This window comes from Muntiacus reevesi, chromosome 1, assembly GCF_963930625.1.
Source record: "Muntiacus reevesi chromosome 1, mMunRee1.1, whole genome shotgun sequence".
NCBI lineage: Eukaryota > Metazoa > Chordata > Mammalia > Artiodactyla > Cervidae > Muntiacus > Muntiacus reevesi.
The window spans coordinates 52,875,403-52,887,819 of NC_089249.1; the positions used below are offsets into that span (position 1 = coordinate 52,875,403).

General features: G+C 45.5%; 1 protein-coding gene across 12 annotated transcripts in view; it reads right to left on the bottom strand.

The window, feature by feature from the left end:
* Nucleotides 1-12,417, bottom strand: part of MICAL3 (microtubule associated monooxygenase, calponin and LIM domain containing 3) — a 142,150-nt gene that overhangs the window by 116,755 nt on the left and 12,978 nt on the right. The window contains exon 1 of one of the 12 annotated variants that reach the window (XM_065943369.1): nucleotides 11,389-11,479. The exons of the other annotated variants lie outside the window; for them this stretch is intronic. The gene's annotated coding sequence lies outside the window, so the exon portion shown is untranslated. Of the gene's footprint in view, nucleotides 1-11,388; nucleotides 11,480-12,417 lie in introns of those variants that run through there. 12 annotated transcript variants of the gene reach the window in all.

The window sequence follows — 12,417 nt, forward strand, 5'->3', positions numbered from 1 at the left end:
TTAACTCAACATTTTTCAATGAATTTGTATTTTGTTAATCACTACAGCATCTATGTGTGTTGCAAAAAAGGTAGAACATATATAGGTCATTAACTCAAGCTCTGATGTGTGATGAATCTACTCAACAGATTCACAAGCCTGGCCGATGGGCAGTAAAGACACACACACACATGCACACACACAATCTCTTCCCAAAGCATGGGGAATTACTCAAAGAAATTTACTGATAATAGTTCAGAAGCTTGTAGAGACTAGATGGCAAACTTCTAACAGATTCAACTCAATGAACATTTAGCTAACTTAATTACAACAAACATTTAAATATTATAATGAAGAAGAGATCCTGGAGGATGGATGGGATGAAGCTGGACGGAGGGACGGGAATGTGAGAAGTGGCCCAGCCTGAAGCCTTCTCAGCAGCCCACTGAGGAGAGGGAGGAGGTGGTCACAAGCTGAGCAGAGTCAACCTGCCACCGGAAGGGACACACCTGCTCAAGACACAAGCAGGGCAGACGGGCTCCAGAGTCCCTGGGTCCAGACTTGAACCTGGGACCCACCTCTCACCAGGGCTGGTTAGTGAGGGCAGGCTCCTAAGCCCAGTCTCTGCTGTAAAACAGAGACCAACACTGCCTGCCTCACAGGGAAAGAAGGGTTTTGAAGTGAGGCTAAAATACGTAACCATCATGAAGTGAGCCCAGTGTCCAAGAAGTAGATAACACCACGCTCTCATGACCACATCACAGGGAATGAGTGTGAAGGTAAGACGGAGCCCAGCGTCCCTCAAGCAGAAATTTACAGAAGGAAGAATAAAGGAGCTCAAGAGGCACGAGGCACGCAGACTAGCACGGGACGACAAAGAAGAAAACACCTAAGGATCCAAACTATGAATTCAACCTTTTGGGTAAATTCTTAAACTATTTTACTAATTTATTATGTATTTTATTAATCACAAATCAAAGGTTTCATGCTGCAAAACTGTTGTGAAGATGACTAGTTTTTAAAAGCTTTATAAAAAAAAATCCTCTCCCCTACCAAAAAAATGAGTAAAATTCAATTATCTTAAGAATATGTTTTACTTTTCTCCAGATCATTTTATAACAGTCCATGCACTGCCTTAGAGTGGGGTGTGGAGCTGAAATGAAATAGAGGACAAGATAAACAGAACAATAGAACACAACAAGTAATATGGCTGATTCATGCCAATGTATGACAAAACCCACTGAAATGTTGTAAAGTGATTGGCCTCCAACTAATAAAATAATATTTAAAAAAAAAAAGAACACAACAAGTAAAGTAGTGTTCTACATTTGTGTGAACACTGATAAACTACACGGCTTAGACAGGACAGCACTGGGAGCCTCTTCCCACCACCCCCAATGTTAAGGACTATAAAAACATCTATCGTGTACCAGGAATACAACAGGCATTAGGAGACAGGACATCTCGGGAGAGAGGATGGGACACAGGAAAAGGCAGGGAAGGGAAAATTATCAAATTCTGTTCTGAATTTGGCCTTTTTTAAAATCTGGATTTTTAATGTATATATGATATTACTATAGAAATCAGATGCTTTTTCAGAAGTGAAAACTAAAACTTAAAAATAAGACAACATGCCACTGTAGTGAAGAAATACAGTTGTGATTGCAGAAGCTTCTCTATCTGTCCCCTAAAAGGGGGCTCCGACCAGCGTGGCCTGGGGGGGAGGATGGAGACCCCCCAGGTGGGCTCCACGCCGGTGAACTGCTCCTCAAGGACGCAGAACTAGGCCCAAGTCCACCAGACGATGAGCAGGAGAGCCGCCCCTCCCCAAGGAAGGCAGCTGGAGGTGCCGCGGGAGCAGGGCCCTGTCACACAGCTGCCCAGCACACCAAGGCCAGGCCCTCAGAGCAGCAATTCTGTGCCACCCAGGCCACTGTGCCAGTGGCGGGAGAACCAGCCCAGGGACTTTCTGCTGCGGATCCTGGGAGCCTGAGCAGCAACAGAGGGCAAACCCAGGGCAGGGAAGAGGACCAAAGCAAAGTCCGATTAGCAACTACACTCTGAGTTTACACACGCCTCTTTCTTCCATCAAGTGCTTTGGAGACACTACTTGACCAGGCTCTTCAGGTTCTTTATTTAAACATTTTCATAGCAAGTCACAGACATCTCAAGCACCCAAGAAAGCCGTGTCCACTCTAAAGGATTAGGGAGGGCCCACACACCCATACCAGTTTGCCGGAGGGGAATCAGCAAAAGCACCGAGACTCAAAGCACCCCTGCTCCTCGCTGTCCTGGCCAGGAGCACAGGTTGTTTCTCAAAGAGGATTCTGAGATTTTAGGGGAAACTGAGTATTCCACAGGTCCCCAGACAAGCATCTAGAATGACAAAGAACAGAGTCACAGTCCTGCCTCACCCACAGCACAAATCAAGAGCCTAAGGGGCCTTGAATTATCTCTAAAACAAAACCAAAGAAGGAATACAGGAGAGGGGGAAACAGAAGGACAAGGAAAGGAAGAAAATAGCTCATGCGTTGTGCTGAGATCACAGGAGATCTCCTGAGATCCATTTTTATCTCAAGAGAGGGGCACCGGGTGCTTCCACAAGCTTGTCTACTGCAAGCCAACTGGAGCAGTAAAATCTGTGGGATAACTCGCCAGTCATTTTACACTCTTTTTATACAAATACTTGATTGTTCAGCATTGACTGTGAGTCTACAAATACCAGGCATCGTGCTGGGTCAGAGTACAGAAGTGAACAAAACCTCTCCCATGCCCCAGAGAAGGGAAAGCGGTGGTGGACACAACTGTCAGGATAAAACGTCAGCACAGAAACAAGTTCATACTTACATACTCTGAGGAGGTCTGTTGCGGGAGAGAACAGAGAAGGTAAGAGGAAATACCAGAAGCGCCCCCTGGGCTGGGTGGCCAGGTGGTGGGGTGCTACCTCGCCTGAGACTAGAGGAGGGAGCTGAGGGGGGGTGGGAGCTCTCTGCAGGGGCCGAGGACGCACAGGTGCGTGGCCCCCCAGGAATCCTGGGTTTGGAGCTCACCGGACAGGACCAGCAGGATGGCAGGGCAGGCAAGGCCACGTCATGGACAGCCAGGCTTGGCCTCTTGAGGAAAGTGGATTTAAGGGCCTTGCTTCTTCCTGGGTCCCTCAGAGTTCTCGGCCCAATGCCCTCCTCATGGCAGACACTAAGAGCATACACACTTCATTATAAACCACTGACCATTTAACAAGCAATGCAATCACTTAAAATCTTGGCCCTCAAGAATCTTCTAGAAAAGGAAAAAAAAAAACAGACCACCCCTCCACCCCAAGGAACAAATGTTCCCGAGACAACAAGAAAAATATCCTGAGACAGCATCTGATTAAACGCCCAGTGAAACATTCAAGTCGCATGTCGGTCCCTGGAAGGTAGTAATTTTAGACCTCAGTAGTGACAACAGGTCTTCCAGAGAAGGCAGGACTCCAGGTGGAAACTGAAGCTCAGGAGAATTCAGCGGAGCCAGCTGGGAGGACGTTCCAGGCACACAGATGGGTTAACCTCCAGGGCACAGCTGGACACCCTGGACACCTGGACAGCAGTCCAGCCGGAGCCTCTCCAGTGCAGCCAGCCCAGCCTCGGGGGCCTCGCAGGGAACAACAGGAAGGTTCCCACAGCCTGGCACCAGCCGGTCTCCTGCCTGGCACACTCCGGGCGAGCTGCCTGGACAGGAATGTGAGTGAGACTGTCTGCCCCAGGAGGAGACAGGAAGGCAAAGAGCGATGGATCTCATTCACTGGGATTAAAAAAAAAAAAAAAAAAATCAAATGCCAAGAAAGAGAGTGAGAAGAGGAAAAAATCCAAATTGTTGTAGAATTATGCAACTGAAATTCCATGCATAAGCCAGGAAATTCAAAGGTCACAGTTCCCACAGCAACTGTAACCTGAGCCGCCGGCCGTGTAGTCTTTGGCAAGCCAGGCCAAATGTGAAGCGCCCAACCGTGTTCAGCGCTCAGCCTGCAGGCCACAGGCCACCAGCGGTACCTGCCGCGGTCCTGGGCTGCTGCTCCGAGGTCACCTGCAAGGCCACACCAGGCTGCAGTCCCAGATTCTCCAGATTCCTTGAGGCGGAGCTCCATTGTGACCCTGTGCCCACTCAACTCTTCTCTAGGGTTGAGTGACCCTGGGAGGGAGTGGGGAGAGGGTGCTCAGGGGAGGGCCTGCTCCTCTCCCCTCCCCTCCCCTCCGAGGTCTGCGCATCCCAGACCTGCAAAACTTGACCAACCGGGAGACAGGGCGGCCAGGGCAGCAAGGGAACGTCAGCTTCAAAGGACACCATCAAAACAGTGCAAAGATAACCCCCAGAATGGGAGATTTCTGCCAGCTATTCCCCTGACAAGGGCCTCATCTCTAGAGAAAACGTAACTGAGCACATGCTCCTTCTCCAGAGAGGCAGGGCCACCAGCAGGTCACCCAAGGCCCTGCAGGCATCCTGAAGCAGCCTGTACCATGGCAGTGAAGGAAGGGTCCGAGTTCCCCTTCTACCCTCAACCCGCAGCATGGGATCACAGTCCAGGCTGTGCGTACCTGCCTGTGGGTAGATGGAAGACCAACAGGCACCTGGTGATCAGGGGTCTTTTCAAAGGACAGGGTTCCTGAGGTTCTTCTCCTCACTGTTCAATCATCATGGCAGAAATGACTCACCCTTAGAAAGCTGACATCCTGGAAACTCTTCCTCTCTTCAGGTGACATCGTATGTGAGCAGCTGAAACTACAGGCTCTGGGCAAAGGATGACTTGCCTGTTCCTGTGGCTGGCAAGGCGGCCACGGACAAGAAAAGCACGAGGGCTCCGCTCCCAGTGGCTGTCTGACCCAAGCACAGCCCTCCGTGATGTCAGGAAGATGACTGGACTAATGCAGGTAAGAGCCACGCTGAGGCCCTAACACACAGGAGCTCAGCACGTGGGAATCATTTAAGTGTTGCTATCTCTTCTCACACCCAACCTGATGACCCACTTCATTTACAAAAGCTGGGTCCAAACAAATGATGTGGTTGCTTCAGCAGCCAGAACAGCAGCAATAATAGTGGCTGACTCTAGCATATGCTGTCTGTGAAGAACTCCACACAAGATTTCACTGCTCCCTACGATCACCCTATGACACAGCTATGATCATTCAGGCTTTGGGTGAAGAAACAGGACAGTAATGTACTCAAGGTCACATAGTGCTAACTGATAGAAGATGGAAGCAAACCCAAGCCACTTGACTCTGGAGCCCCACGTGTGACCACACTGCAGCCATCTTCAAGCACCTGCCTCATCAAGCACAAAGCAGGCAAAGACCTTCCAAAAACACCCCAGGGGTGACTTCCGTGAAAGAACTGCCAGTCTCAGGTCGATCCAATGATCGCAGAACCACGTGGAGGGTTCTCTTCTGCTGATGAAAAAGGCCAGAAACAGGGCCGGGGTGGCGCGCGGCGTGGCGCGCCACGGTCACTGCCGCCGCGACCATCGGGAGGGGGCTACCCGGCGGTTGTTGTGTGGGCCGTGGCCGTGTGCGGTGCGCGCGCGCGCCCCCCGCCTCCCTGGGGGAGGGTGGGAACCCCCCGGGCGCCTGTGGGGTGAAAAAAAAAAAAAGAAAAAGGCCAGAAACAATCCAAGATACAACCATCACCTACTGATCACAGGTAGCTCTGCTGAAAGTGGGAATGTGGGACTAGGCTTCATTTCACAAGTACACTTGCTATTAAGGCATCCAAGCACTCTAATGCCTCATAGCTGACACCAGCAAACAAGCCTGGGAATTTCAAACTGCCTCACACACTACTTGATACTGCTGTCGTTCAGTCACTAAGTCGTGTCCAACTCTCTGTGACTCCATGGACTGCAGGACGCCAGGTTCCTTTGTCCGCTGCTGTCTCCTGGAGTTTGCTCAAACTCATGTCCATTGAGTCAGTGATGCCATCCAACCATCTCATCCTCTGTTTCCCTCTTCTCCTCCTGCCCTCAATCTTTCCCTGCATCAGGATCTTTTCCAATGAGCCAGCTCTTTGCATCAGGTCGCCAAAGTATTACAGCTTTAGCATCAATCCTTCCAATGAGTATTCAGGGTTGATTTCTTTTAGGATTGACTAATTTGATCTTGCTGCAGTCCAAAAGACTCTCAAGATCTTCTCCAGTACCACAGTACCAAAGCATCAATTCTTCAGTGCTCAGTGTCTTTACGATCCAACTCACATTCATATATGACTACTGGAAAAACCATCACTTTGACTCTACAGACCTTTGTCAACAGGTGATGTCTCTGCTTTTTAGTATGCTGCCTACGTTTGTCACAGCTTTCTTCCAAGGAGCAAGCATCTCTTAATTTCATGGCTGCAATCACTGTCTGCAGTGATTTTAGAGCCCAAGAAAATAAAACCTGTCACTGCTTCCACTTTCCCTCTTCTATTTGCCATGAAGTGATGGGACCAGATGCCATGATCTTACATTTTTTAATGTTGAGTTTCCAGCCAGCTATTTCATTCTCCTCTTTCACCCTCATCAAGAATCTCCTTAGTTCCTCCTCACTTTCTGCCATTAGAGTGGTAACATCTGCATATCAGAGGTTACTGGTATTTCTCCCAAAATCAATTCCAGCTTGTGCTTGATTTCCACCCTATTTCATAAACCCCACAACTGTCCTGCATTTGGACAGACAGGACTTCTACCTCCTCCACCGTCTTTACCCACGTCTCCTCTCCATCACAGGCCTGTTCCTACATTCCATACTCTCTCCAGGCCCTAGCTACAAGGTTTATACCTACTTGTTCAGATTACATGCAAAAAAAAAAAAACCACACATATTCATTTACCCCAACTTAGAAATGGAAATATCCAATTAAGAAAGGGATACAGAGCAAATGAGGCACTGGAATACCACATATGCAAGTAATCCCAAGTATGTCTCCCCAAAGAGACCCCAGCATTCCCACCGACTGGGAATGCGATCTTGGACGAGGAACAGCCCACCTCCTGAGCTGGCTTACTCACAGAGGGAGCACACTCCTTCCTGTTACAGGCAGTAGGGGCACACGGTTCAGCCAACACAACACTGTCATGTAAGTCAGACGCCTACTTCTTTTCAGTCTTGTCTGAACAACACTGGGAGAAGGCAGACTGCTAAAATATCTTGCAGGATCAGGATAGGAGACAGTTCACGTTTTTCATTATGGTAACTTACCTACATAACCCAGATACACCTCTAGTTATTAAATTCTATGTCTCACACTAGAGTAAATTGAGCTGAAAATCTCATTAGATAACACAAGAGAGTTAAGGTTACAATGGGAAGTGACACTGCTCTACTTTCTTCACTTGTCCTTAAATACAACTTCAATATACTGTGTTCAACCTTAAGCTACTCCCAGAAGCCTGGTCCCCACTCTGTGTATTTAAGAGCCATCAGCTTATGGCTGTTTTTATCAGCAACATGATTAGTAAAATGCTATGAAGGGCCTTTATGCTTTAGTCTTTGCTTTCATAAGATTTTAAGTTTCTAAAAACTAAAAACAAAGTCACCAACATAAGAAGTGCTATGCTTAGCCGCTCAGTCAGGTCCAACTCTTTGCAACTCCATGGACTGCAGCACGCCAGGCTCCTCTGTCCATGGGAAGAAAGTCTGATTAGTAAAGGCTATGAAACTGGTTATAGACTATTCAGCTGCAGAAACGTGTCAAATAAAACAGGAACACCTAAACGCATAGAAATGTGTCATATAAATCTGAGTTTACTCAAGAACTGACTGCAAATTTGACTCATCAAAATTAACAACTTTTATACTCCAAAACTATCAAGAAAGGACAACCCATAGAGTGGGATAAATGTTTGCAAACCATATATCTCATTAGAAACTCATATCCAGAATATATAAAGAACTCTTACAATCTGGTAAATAAAAAGGAACCCAAATTTTCTAAGGGGCAAAGGATTTTAAGAGATATTTCTCCAAAGAAGATATACAAATGGTTGATAAGCACACAAAAAGCTGCTCAACGTCATTAACTATTTCAAAAACGCTCATCAAAACCACATCGGGCTACTCCTTCACACCCACTAGGACGGCTAGAACCAAAATATAACTGCAAGAGGCAGCAAGGATGTGAAGGAGCTTGAATCCTCGGACAGTGAGGCTGGGAGAGGAAAACAGTGCAGCCACGTTGGAAGAGTTCTGCAGCTCCTCAAAATGTTAGACACAGTTATCACATGACCCAGCAATTTCACTCCTAGATATGTATACATACAAGAGAAGTGAAGACACACACCCACTCAGAAGCTGGTACATGAACGTTCACCACGACGTTATTCTAAACAGCCAAAAGCCAAATGTCTATCAATTGTTGAATGGATAAGGAAAATGTAGTAGATCCATAAAATGGAATATTATTTGGCCATAAGAGGGGATGAAATTCTGATACAGGCTACAACATGGATGAACTCTGAAACATGATGCTGAGGGAAAAAAATCTAGTCACAGAAAACCACATAATGTATAACTCCATTTATATGAAATGTCCACAATAACAATTTTATAGAGACAGAAAGGAGCCTAGTGTTGCCAATGGCTCAGAGGAGAGAGACTGGAGAGAAGAGAGTTGCTGCCATGCGTAATTTCTTTAGGGATGATAGAAATGTTCTAAAATTAACTATAGTGATGACTGTACAATTCTGTGGATATACTTAAAACCAGTGAACTGTACACTTTAAATGAATGAACTCCATGTTATGTGAATTATAAAACAAAACACTTTTGAGCAGTATCATGTCTTTTGTGTCCTTGTAACACAGGCCCTGGCATACAGTAGGTACTAAGCAAATGTTGATAAAATAAGAGAACAGAAGTGCTGAGTCTTTTCACCAAAGATTTCATTAGAGGAATTCCACCACCGCACTAAGGGACCTCCGTGACCTAGCCTCAGCCTAGGGGAGACAGGGAGTCTGCTCCAGCTCCTTCTCCCAGCCCAGCACACCCCTAAAAATCATGCTGGTAGTTTCTGTCTAAAGTCTCTTCTAAACCCCTAAATCTAGTATGCCTTACTGGTGAATATAGAATATATATATATATATATATATATATACACACACACACACACACACACACACACACATATCTTTAAAAGCACATGAGCTCTTGGTCAGGTACTCTGAGGAAAAGCCCTCACCCCAACCCCCATCCCCCCAGCAGTCTGGTTATAGAAGCAGAATCAGCATTCATGAAATAATCAAAGACTTCAGGGTATTTATCCCTAGACAATGGGCATAAATCAAGAAATAAAGACAGTAAGGGTTTTTCGTCAAATGCAGGGACACTCTTCCGGGGTTCCCCAAGCAGATTACTGAAAATTACTTCCCTGCTTTGTCTATATGGCCTTCCCACCCACAACCAGAATGAACTGCTTTCTGCACAGCATTTGTTCAAAGTCACCGTATGTTACAGTTCACTGTACATATACCTGGCTCTCCTACCATACAACACATTCCCATAGAACGCATTCCTAATGGACAAGGACAACATTAACAATTTATGTCCCCTTGAAAACCATTAGCACAAAGTCCTGCACACAGGAAATAGATAATTTGTATGTGTTAAATTTAAGTATCAACTTCACAAAAACATTATTAATACCTATTTTCTAAAGCCAAACAGGAAGCCACATTTACATGCCTGTGGCAGCTAAGCGGCCAATCGGCCTAAAAGCAGGATCCTTGACTGCTAACACAACCTTCACATGACCTACAGCAGGCAGCCACCTGGTCCACACCCACCTTTCTTTCCAAAAGCCCCGCCTGCTTCCTTCCCATCATTGAGCACCCTCTAAGCCCTCACATTTCTCCCTGGCTCCCCAGAAGCTGGCCCCTCTGGTCTGGCCCCTCCACTCCCCAGCCTACAGCTCTGGCCAGACTGAGCACCTCGTCAGTTTCCCAGACCCTGCCCTGGGCCTTCCTCCAGGCCCTTTGCACATTTATGCATGTCTGTGATTTATGACTCATCTATACTAAACTCTGAACTCCGTGAAAGCAGTGTTTGTTTAGCTCACTATGGTGTTGTGCAGGTAAATGCCTAACAACCTATTCTCTAAACCATTTTTGTGTTATTTATATGCATGTACATTTATTATACAATTTACTGATATAAAGTTATATAACATTTAATAGCAATAAAATATGCAAAATTAATAAATATATAGTAATAAGTAATAGAGTACAAAATATATAATAGCAATAAATATATAGTAATAAGTGGTGGTGGTGGTTTAGTCACTAAGTCGTGTCCGACTCTTGTGACCCCATGGACTGTAGCCTGCCAGGTTTGTCTGTCTATGGGGATTCTCCAGGCAAGAATACTGAAGTGGGTTACCATTTCCTTCTCCAGGGGATCTTCCTAACCCAGGGGTTGAACCCGGGTCTCCTGTATGGCAGGGCTCTTTACTGACTCAGCCACCAGGGAAGCCCATAGTAATAAGTAAAAGAGTATAAAATACATAATGCTCTTTAATCCATATAGTCAATTGATGCTCAAAGTATTTTTTCATTTGTTTTAATTCATATCTATGGCCAATCCATAGAAAGGCCCTTATGGTGGAAAGTGAAAAGGAACTAAACAGCCTCTTGATGAAAGTGAGAGGAGAGTGAAAAAGCTGGCTTAAAATGCAACTCAAAAAACAAAGATCATGGCATCCGGTCCCATCACTTCATGGTAAGTAGATGGGGAAACAAGGGAAACAGTGACAGACTTTATTTTATTGGGCTCCAAAATCACTGCAGATGGTAAGTGCTACCATGAAATTAAGACACTTGCTCCTTGGAAGAAAAGCTATGACCAACCTAGACAGCATATTAAAAAGCAGAGACATTACTTTACCGACAAAGGTCCATCTAGTCAAAGCTATGGTTTTTCCAGTAATTATGTACGGGTGTGAGAGTTGGACCATAAAGAAAGCTGAGCGCTGAAGAATTGATGCTTTTGAACTGTGGTGTTGGAGAAAACTCTTGAGAGTCCCTTGGACTACAAGGAGATCAAGTCAGTCCATCCTAAAGGAAATCAGTCCTGAATATTCATTGGAAGAACTGATGCTAAAGCTCCAATACTTTGGCCACCTGATGCAAAGAACTGACTCACTGGAAAAGACCCTGATGCTGGGAGATTGAAGGCAGGAGAAGGGGACAACAGAGGATGAGACGGTTGGATGGCATGACCAACTCAATGGCCAAGAGTTTGAGCAGGCTCCAGAAGTTGGTGATAGACAGGGAAGCCTGGCATGCTGCAGCCCGTGGGGTTGCAAAGAGTTGGACACAACTAAGTGACTGAACTGAACTGAAGTGAACTGATGGCCAATCCATAGATTCAACTGATAAATAAGTGAATGTTGGTTATTATCATTTACCTTAAAGAGTAAAACAAAACTGGACAAGAATGATATGTATCAGGACTCCCCTGGCAGTTCAGTGGCGAAGACTTCGTGTTTCCTCTGCAGGGGGGCAATTTCACCCTGGTGGGGGAACTAGGCTCCTCTGTGCTGCATGGAATGGCAAAAAAAAAAAAACCAAAAAGCTGTATCAAACATGACATAAGCAACTTCTCTCTGAACTGGACCCCAGCTTGTCAAATACTAAAAGAATTATTTCCTCAAATTTTTTGTGCTATTCACAATATACTGGATATGGACACAAAACATTTTTAAGTTTAAAAATGCAAAATGTTAACATTTTTCCATCACTTTCTCAGACAATGAACAAAACAACAAATCAAGCCTCGATGTGTAGAGTCTGTTGGTTTCTACGGTACAAATACACCCACCATGGCCAAGTTCAAGCTCTGGACTTGACATCTCTGAATACAGAGCTGGGAGGAGACGTACCATAGTTCATAATTAAACAGTATTTCCACCATATGTGGTCAAGAGTCCTGAGAGCATAGTTCACGCTAAAATAATGAAGAAGGAATGAACTTTGAGTATATATTAAATATTCTTATTTCTTTAATTATAAGCTTATAAAATTAATTTTTAACAACAGCTGTATTTAACAACCAACTTACAAAATTTCTGAAAATTTAACCACAAAGTATGAGCAAGCTCTGGCAGGCCATGGTTCACTCCTACACTCCCAGTGTTTAGTACACAAAAGATGCTCATGCATGTCTGTGGAAACAAAGTATAATCCTGCAGTGACTTCACCCCTAGGACTCCAGAGAGAATTAAGACTTTCCTACGACAAGGTTTTCCCAGAGCTGGTAATTTTGAAAGCCAGAGAGACCTGCACAACCTTCCCTCTAACACACTTTCACAAAGGGCAGGGGGCGGGTCTTTTAATACTTATTATAAGGGTTCGATCCCTGGGTCAGGAAGATCCCCTGGAGAAGGGAATGGCTTCCCACTCCAATATTCTTGCCTGGAGAACTCCATGGACAGAGG